Source organism: Corvus brachyrhynchos, unplaced genomic scaffold, assembly GCF_000691975.1.
Source record: "Corvus brachyrhynchos isolate BGI_N302 unplaced genomic scaffold, ASM69197v1 scaffold162, whole genome shotgun sequence".
NCBI classification, from domain to species: domain Eukaryota; kingdom Metazoa; phylum Chordata; class Aves; order Passeriformes; family Corvidae; genus Corvus; species Corvus brachyrhynchos.
The window spans coordinates 6,902,617-6,912,308 of NW_008236696.1; the positions used below are offsets into that span (position 1 = coordinate 6,902,617).

Consider the following 9,692-nt stretch of genomic DNA (forward strand, 5'->3'; position numbering starts at 1 on the left):
CCTGCTGTAGGCAGGTTTGAGGTTCATAGGCATCTTTCTACATGGACTGGTCAGAAAGAGCCCCCAGGTAGGGACTATAGCACATCTCTAGGATGGATCAGATCAAAAAATGATACCTGTTTCTGAGTCTCCACAATGTTGCTGTTGCTGCTCCCTGGTTATCATCATTATAATTCTGCTAGTGTTGCTTAATAATTGTTCTAAATACTAGATAATGACAAGAATTCAATACCATGGAACCTAATTGTTTTTCTGTCATTGGGAATTTAAACAAACCTCATGTTTAATGTTGAGGAACCTGTTTTAAAGTAAAAACCAGAATTTTTCAACACAAACTGGGTTCCTGCAAGCCTTGCCTCCCACTGTGCTGCCAGTTGCTGAGAAATTATTTTATTTCCCAATTTAGATGTTGGACAGTGACTCAATGTGCCCTGGAAATACTATCGTTCTAGCAATTTTCTCATGTGGTAGCTCAGCTTAATGTTGGAGAAATGGGTAGTTATGAGTCCAGACACTACAACGTTGGACTTGGATTCTAAAAATAAATGTTTGGTTAACTTTTAGTCGTCAACAATTTTCTACTGCCACACGTTAGAAAATGGAATAAGTGGCCTCATGCAATTCCAGGCACACTCTGTGGTCAACAGAAGTATCTGCAGAAGATTAAATATGGTGGTAATACAGATAAATGCAGTGGCTGTTCTCACCATATGGTGGGTGCACTCTGATGTTTAGAACCTTGGGAGCAGAAGAGTTAACTGTTTGGTAAAAAGAACAAGTGAGCAAGTGTGGGTCTAGATAGACCTTACTAGCATGCCTGATTTCTCAAATGTCTCCTTTATGGCTTTAGACTTGGTGGTTTAACCTTTTTCCTTCTTAGTTTCCTCTCTAAAACAGGTATAATGTTTTACCTCTGTATCACAGTAGGGGTTTCAAGACTTGATTGTCTGCAAATTAGTTTTAAAGTCTAAAAATGCAAAGTAGTGTTCCTATTTTCTGTGTGAAAGGCAATGAAAATCATGTGCAGAGCCTCTCACAGCAGGCACAGTGGTTATTTGAAATGAAGGATATTTCTGCACCTTTGTATGGAAATGAAAGAAAGATCTCTCTTAAACCTGTGGTTATTAAAACCAGTTAACTTTTAGCATTTATGTAGTGTTTTATATTGTCAGAGCTCTCTTACGAATCTCAACTAAATTCTTCACAAAGCCTCTGAAAAGTTTATGGCAATATCCTGCTATTATGGTCATTTCCCCAAACTCAGAGAGGGAGAAAGTAACTCAGCCAGGCTCACATGGGTAGCAGCCTCGTGGCTTTCTCCTGCCTTGGTGACAGACAGAAAGCAAGGACCTGTGCGAGGCAGATAAAAAGGCTGAATGAGCTATTTAATCAAGTCATATGGTTTTTCTGAATAAGTCAACATTAGGAGAGTAAAGTATATACATTCCTCGAGGAGCAGTGCAGAGCTGTGACCTTGTCTGGGTCTAAGGGCTTTGGTAGGATTTAGGATGAATGTGGCCCACTCTCCCATGTGCTGAGTGTGTGCTTAGAGCAGAAATAGGCAGTGTCTCACCATGGCTTAAGTCCCTGTTTTATTTTGTTGCCAAGCACGGGGAAAGGCCAGTGAGATCAGGCATGACTACTGACATCCTCAGCTTTCCTGTTACTGAAGCATCTGCATGTTTTATGGGCAACCAGATGCAAATAATGTAGGAAATGAGGAAGGGGATAAATGTTGTTGCCCAATGTTCAGGATTGTTCAACTGGTTTCCTTTGGTCTTCAGTCTGGGATGGTTCAGACATTTGGTGGCCACGTTATGCCCCATTTGGTTTTAGAAGGCTTTAAAACAAATTCATTTATGGAAGGAGCTGTGTTGCAGCTGGAGTCAGGCTATCTCTGTACAGTAATTCCAGCTGTTGCTGGAATGAGATGAGAAACCAGGAATGAAAACAAGCAGACATCCAAAAATGCCACAGCAGATACGACGCCACATATATGAAGCACATATACAGAATTTGTATAAAGTAACATTTTAGCAGTGAGTTTGATGTATCCTATGAAGGCTCTTGAGTTGTAATGTACAGGTTATAATTTTGTGGTATGTATATTGGACCAGAGTGAGGTCACTGCAGCAGTATTGACTTTGGAGCAACTCTGTTGATTTAGTAACAGCTAGGAGTATAGAGCAGAGGTTAACATAGTATTGTCATCTGAGGTTCTCAAGCAACAGCTAGGAGACTGAGTAAATAATTGAGTAGCCTTTTCTATTCTCTTATTTCCTGCCCGCCTAAAACAATTACACATTGAACCTGCTTCTGGTACAACAGTGACTTTATGGTTAGCCCTAGGGGAATCAACACCTTATCCCTGCTGGTTACCAGCCTTAACATTTTTCAGTACTTTCTTTCATGAGACATTGTTTCTAAGCAAACAGAGATTTTACTTCCCATATAAGAAGATATCTGTGTGTGCGTTCTTGTAAAGAAGAAGGAAGAGGAGTGCTGTAACAGAGCAGCTCAAGTAAATGACACCCTGTGGTGGAAACCCATCCATTTCTGGGGGGGGTTGGTATAGCATTCAGAGTGGGCTGTGAGTGATTGGGGCTGTTTCTAAACAGACACCACCAGTGATGTGAGACGCATCACAAAGGATTGTTGGCAGTTTAGGTAAAGAGCAAAAGTAGGTATCAGAAGGGTTGTGACCAAGCATCCTCACAGATATGAAGCAGAAATAATGTTGAAAACTTGGGCCATTTTGCAGATACACAGTTTCCTCCTAAGCTTTCTTTCCAAGCCCCCTACTTCTGATTTTTTCCAGAAGGATTTCTCTGAATCTCACATCCTATTTTTCTTGGAGAAAAGTTTTTTCCTGCTTCTCTTATGCTCCACATGAGAGGCAGCTGTTCACTCCTCCTCAGTGATTAATATATACAAGGATCAGTATACGGGGTCCAGAGCATTGTGATGACAGTGAGCAAGGCAGCTACACTGAGCTTTTGCTGATGAGAGCTTGTTACTCATGGTTTTGTATCAGCTCATATCTGCCTCAGCTGTTCTGCCAATGCCTTTCTTCCCCGACACTGATTTTTACTTGAATTGCAGGAGACTGCAATTCCTCAGCCAAGGTGTGTGGCTTTCCTCAGACCTGTGTGATTGCCACTGGCTAAATCTAGATTGGCAGGAGCTCAAGAGATTCAGTGCTGGGAGATACATGAGCACTCATAAATTGTGGGACTACAAGAATGAATACAAAAACCTATCTGACAAAAAGAAGCAACATGGAACTGCTGAAATATGTTTAGTCAGAGGTTTGCTGTGGGATATTAACACCCAGATGCATGCACATGAGTACAGACAAATATCAGCTGGGTAATAACACTTTTAGAGCTCTACCCATGTCCTCAGTGTTGGCTCATCATCCACGATTTCTGCTCTTTTGTGCCTTCTATTCCTGAAGTTTAAAGCATTGACACTGAGGACTGACTCTTACAGCCTTCAGCTGAATATGTACAATGTGTTGTTTTTAACCAAAACATACTTGAGTGGCCTAATTTCAGCCTTTAGCACATTTGATCAAAGAATTTGCCAGCTTGGTTTGACAGCTTGGACCCTGTATTACTTTCCTTTCCCCTGGGGGTTACTGTGGATGAGCTGTTTCACACTGGTTTCCCCCATCAACCTGCTTGCTCCAGGCACGAGCAATTCAGGTGGCTCATTCTCCTCTCATAGGAACTCTGGTGGGATCGCTGAATCTTTGCCCAAGGGAAGAAGCCTGGACATTACTGTGCGCAAGCACCGAAGGACCATAAGAATGCCTCTGAACAGACAGAACTCATCATGCAGATGCAAAAACCAAACCTCGTTTGGGTTAATTAACATGCCCAAGTCCAAAGAGAAAGTGGTGTTGAAGTGGGGGAAGTGAACCCAGAGGTTTTGACATGCAGTGGTCTGTGCTTCCCCTGAAAAGGGGAAGTTGTAATGGCACCTGTAAGGTTTGCGGGGTTTTGTGTGAGGCCATCCAAACCGCCAAATCCAAATTTCAGTGAGTCTCTCAGTTTTCCTTTGTTCCTGCTTCACTGGGCTCTCAGAGAATTTCTGAGGGAAAAGGCCATGTCTGTGTGTCCTCCTGGGAGCTGCTGGGCACTGCTGGTAAGCCTAGGAGCTGAAGTCCTGATGTCTTTCAAGTGATGCTTCGGAATGGCATTGCCTCTCTGGCTGGGATGCACAGGCACGGGGCAGTGAGCAGAGAAAACAGGGTGGGTTTGAGTGTATGTGTGTTTGCTCAGCAGAGCACAGCTGCATTGTCTGCTTGTTTCAGAGCACAAGGGAAAGGGGACAGCCAGCGGTCACCAGCCGCCTTTAGTAAAACATTATCTCAATTAATCCTTTGGTTGTGTTGTTTATTAAGGGACAGCGCTGCCCACACAGCATCTAAGTTTATCCCCTACCTTGTCTTAGTCAAAAGGCTAGGGCAGCCTGACATTGCAGCAAGCCTGGAATTCCTCCTGTGGATGACACTGAAAGAGCAAACCTCAAGGAAAGCTTTCAGTATAGCTCAAGGCATAGCCAGTCCTGCTTGTTTGATCTCTCCCTGCTTTCCCTCTCTTGCCACCACAACACACATTAGTACTTGCTGATTCATGAACACATGTATTCCCTCTCGCTCTACATCTCTCTCTTGCATTGTCTAACAAACAAGGAGTTTGTACAACTGTCTGGCTTCTGGTGAAAGCACTGAGCACCTTGCAGAGCTGACCTTCAACATTTCCCTCCCTCATTGTTCTTGTTTTAACATGAACAGGTTTTAACCTAAAGGTGACAGGTCAAGAGTGGGCCAAACTTGCATCATGTTTGATGCTCTGTTGGTCCAGCAGTATTTGTCTTGGTTATATTGTTGTAGTAGTAGTGGATCCCAGAAGTTCATTGCTGTTTCTTTTCCTGTGTCTTCAGCATCCTGATCAATAATAGCAGTAGTCCTTCCTTTTTTTATTTTTTCCCCAAACCAAGACACAGCAGTTTCTGCTATCTTGTGTTCTGGAATGCCATTGCATATATCCATTGCTCTCTTTATATGGGTCATTTGCAAATCTGCTGGTGCCTTGTGTATAGATCAGCTTCTTGAGAGACCTGCTGTTTTCCCCACCAGTGCATGAGCTGTTTAGGTCCCAGTCTTTGCTTTGGAGAATTTTCTATTGTTATTCAGTGTCTAGGGATCTGCTGGCTTTCTTAAGCACCTTTGTTGGTTTGTGCTGGGACACTGGCACTTGTTCAGCTGGGGCTGTGATCTGTGTATATTTGACATATCGTTTGCTCTTGTCACGCCATGTGTCCTCTAATTACGCTGTCCTGGATGGGTGCCAGCAGGAAAAGGACAAGACATACAGCACTGAGTGAGAGGGCAGAGAGGTTTTACTGGTGTGTGAGGAAAGATTTGGTCCTGCCCTTTTAGCAAATGTTTGATATTCACAGGAATGTCCAAAGTGCTCTCCTTGTTCTCAGGAGCTGGGGCCCAGCTCCAAGCAGTTGCAAACAGCCCTCTCAGCCTTGCACAAGGCTCTGTGATGTGAACACATGGCTGTTTTCACACAGGTCCTCCCTGCACAGGAGTGGTGTCCTGAGTGCCAAATCACCTTTGAGCCACAAAGCACTTATTAATCCCACCAAAAGCTCTATGACCGACTGAGACAAATTCACCTTTGAAAATTGAACAAATGCAGTGTGATGACTCAGAAACATCAAGGGACTTTTGTATTTGTTTGTTTTGAACCACAAATGGTTCTGCCTGAGGTTTACCTAGGGTCAAGCTACAAACTATAGAGCCAAATTTTGACTGTGCTGATGTTTGGAGCTTAGCCCATTATAGGAAAACCAGTCCTTAACTGGGATGTGTAATAAGATTTCAATTTCACCTCAGAGCCAAGAACTGATCTCTAACTTCTACAGTTCTGCATTTTCTGTAAAGTACGTATTTATAGTCAATGTGCCACTGCCACATGACTGCTAAACAAGCAAGTCCCAAAAGCAAACACCATAAAATAGGAAACCTATGGACAGTATTTACATCATCAAAGTTTCCCTAAATATTTTCAACTGTTACTGTTTGTCTAATGTTGTCATCATCTTTTTTGTATGTTTTTTTTCTTAATTGACTTTGAGCAGATTTTTTTTTAATGTGAACTGCACACCATGTTTTACTGGTATTTTGTCAGGGGGAAATGTTCATCTAATTTGGAGGGAAATCCTGTTCAGGCATGAAGATAAAACAAGATTTGTGTAGTAGGTCTGTTTTCATCCTTTGTTTTAGTATGAATATAGCATTTAGGTGGGGAGAGCTGATGCTCATTTCTAGTGCAAAACTGGTTGTTGATCCTCCTAAACTGAGTGGAAGTAGCTGACAAAGAAAAGTAAAGAAGAATTTTTTGGGGCATGTTTCATCTCAGGCTGAGGAATGTGTAACTTTTGCTTTTCGTATCTTCACGTGTGATCTTGCCAAAATTTCTAGCATGCTCACAGTGCTCTGACTTCATTGCTGCTTTGCTTTTTTTGACTTGTGATCATCTCAGCTTCATTACTAACAACTAACCCCTTTCATCACTCTCTCTCTCTGTTTATTTAGAGATTGACCTTTTGAGTGTTTGCACTAACAGTTTCTCTTTGTGAATTGTTCAACCACCGAAAATAAGTTCCAAAAACGGGAATGTTATTTTTCTCTTGCCTACTTGCAGCATTCAGAAGTTGTGCCTGTGCACCTGCTTTTCAAAAGAAACGCACCCAGATGCTCTTGCCTGTTTTGGGATGCCCAGAGCTTAGGAGACAGTGCCCTGTAATGAAAATTAACAATTGTGACTTGGCCTGGAGGGTGGCATTAGCATGTATTGGCACCAGTGATAACAAGGGGGTCAAGCACTTTGTTTTGCATCCCCCTTTGAAAAGTCTCCTCCAGGGATGCATTGCTGAGCTCAGTTTCTCCAGAGCTGCACACATGAACGGCATTTGCTACCATTTGGGGCTGGCTATGAGACAGACCCTGAAGAACCTGCAGCATTTAGAAGAACAAAGGAAATATTCTCTCTTTATTTCTTTACAGCACCTAAGACACAAATAAAAGGCAGAGAAATCTTGCATATGGAAGAGCCTGCACATTTTCAATTTTTTGTAATTCTTGGCTACAGACACTGCTTTACAGAAGTAAAGTGTACAAATGTTAATAGGACAGCGTGGTCTTGGTCCAGCAGTCATTCCAGAAGTTAATGTGTTGTCCTCTGAACCATTGATAAAATTTCCTGGATGAAGAAGAGAAGGCAGAAAGTTACAGCAGGAAGAAGCAGAAACTCTGACCGAAGTAGAGGAGCAAGCCTTGAAAAAGCCCAGAAGCCCTGTTTGCTCCAGAGCAAAGCAAAGCCAAGGAACAGAAGACACAGAGAAAGCAGGACACTAAGGATTCAGGTCTACCACAAACAAAAGCAGCTTTGGAATGGTTATTGCATAGGACAGCACTTAGGAACCTCAGTGCTCAGAATTAGGCAAGAGTGACTGTGAGGGTGTTTGACAGAGCTCTAGGATGCATCTCCTCTGTTAAGTGTGAGAGAAACAAGAAACCACAGGGAAATGACTGCAAACCCCCTTGTCAAAAGCTTTGAGAAATCTTCCTGACTTCTACTTTTCCAAACTTGACACTGTTATTCCTAAATCTGTTACATTACAAAACACAGCACATGTGCAAGCTGCTGAGTTGCTGTTTAATGAAGCATAGTTTCCTATTGCCCGTGAGACAGTTTTTACAGACATGAGGTTTACACATTGGTTTGGCTACTAGAGCCGAGCTCTGAGCTCGAGAGACTGCAGTGGTCTCAAGCAAGGGACGATAACTCTGTTATTTCTGCACCTCATTTAGTAGCCCTTTTGAATTATCTAAGACTGACCAAATGAAAGCTGAGGTCACATTCCACCTCTTCAGCCCCACGAAAAGCTATGAGAAGTTAATCTTTGTGGTATGCGGTGTCACCATTCAGCTGCACTGTCACCTGCACTGATCTAACCACATGGTGCAGGAAACAGCAGTACATTGATAAGAGAAAATATTCTGCTCCTGTCACAGTCATTTCAGGCCCAAAGCTGGGTCTAGCCATGTCCTCTAGTGCATAAGAACTTTCACTGGCTGCGGGCTCTGGCATCTGCCGTGCACAGAGATTTCTCAACCTTCAATCTATTGGTTAAGAGCCACGTTTTGTTTAAATCATACAGGATTGCAGCTCGCCAGGTTGGTCATGCTGAAATATGTGGGTGCTGTGCCTTGCAGGGCCCTGTGATCCATCTGCAAGAGAGATTAACCTCCTAGGTGTCACTTGCCTATTCCCTGAGCTTTGATATGGCCAAGCTGTTCTTCAGCCAGTAACTCATGCTGGTGCTGGTACCAATTTTCTAGTATCCCTGGGTTACCTTGTAAGGTTGTTGCCTTCCCCTTAATTAATTTACTCTGAAACTGTCCAAATGTCATGGATCAAGCCAAAACCAGCACAACAAAGCATACTGTCTTTGATCTTGATTACAGTAGGTTTGGCTTTGCTCATTGCATTTATACTTTTCCTTCCTGATCAGCTGGCTGTAGCTTGTGCACCAAGATCCATTATAAATTCACTTGGTCTGCAGCTTCATTTGCTTCTTTGCTGTGGTCCTCACCCTTCTCCTTCTTACCACCACCTCTGTTCAGATGTCTGGGTGGACTGTTATGACTATGACCAGGGATACCACTGGTCCCTTCAGGTGTTTATCTTCAGCCTCACACGTCCACCCCCCACTTTCGTCCATGGTGAGGGTCCATCACTCCCTCCCTGTCACTGGTGTCCTGCACTGACAGCCATGTTGAGAATGTTCAGTGCAAATCTGATCAAATTAAGCAGAAAGGTTCAGACCCAATGGATTTCTCTGGGTTTCAGGTCATGTTATGGGGACAGACTGAAGCATTTAGCACCCAACAGGCCACTTGTGTGCTGGAAGCAAAATTTTAACTGTGTGGTCACCACCCTAACTGCTCCATCACAGGACAGCAGCTCTGTAATGCAGCATCTAAGCTGGGCAGCCTCTGCCCTGCCTGCTTTTTGGTGGCGTTACCAAAAGGGTGCCTTGGAGATGGCAGTTGTGGTAGACCAGCTCTGTGCATCTGTGACCTTTGTTAGGGACAGGGCATCATTTCCTAATTCTTGTGTTCAGCAGCAGTGGGAAATACGGAACAACTTGGGTAATGCTGACCAACAGTTTTGGGGACTCAATGACTGTGTGGAAAGAGGCAGGGAGAGGGAGTAGAAACTCCCAGTTGAGAGTGGGGTATAACTAATAGGTCACTGCAGCTGTCTTCCCTTTTTGGCTACACTTTCCCTCTTGATTTCTAGCATGGAGAGGAGCAGGGGATGCTAAAAGTCTTTCCTGCTGGCAGAGAGGAGCAGTTTGGATGTCTCTCTGCCAAAAATGTACATTCTTGAGGGAACAGCCAGGTGCCTTGGGGTCACCCCAGATGCCTCCGTTTGAATCGTAGAAAACTAAAATGTGGGAGACTCTCCATGGAGACTATCCCATTCACATCAGAAAAACAGGACTGAGTATCAGGGATGACCTTCCAGACACTTCTCTTGGTAAAGGCCATTTCTTGTTGGGAATCCTAGTGTTGCTACCAAATACCTGCTGGGCTCCTGACC

At 43.5% G+C, this 9,692-nt stretch overlaps 1 protein-coding gene across 1 annotated transcript in view; it reads left to right on the forward strand.

The window, feature by feature from the left end:
• The window catches only part of LPP (LIM domain containing preferred translocation partner in lipoma), a 313,431-nt gene that overhangs the window by 194,371 nt on the left and 109,368 nt on the right, over window positions 1–9,692 (forward strand). The window lies entirely within an intron of this gene.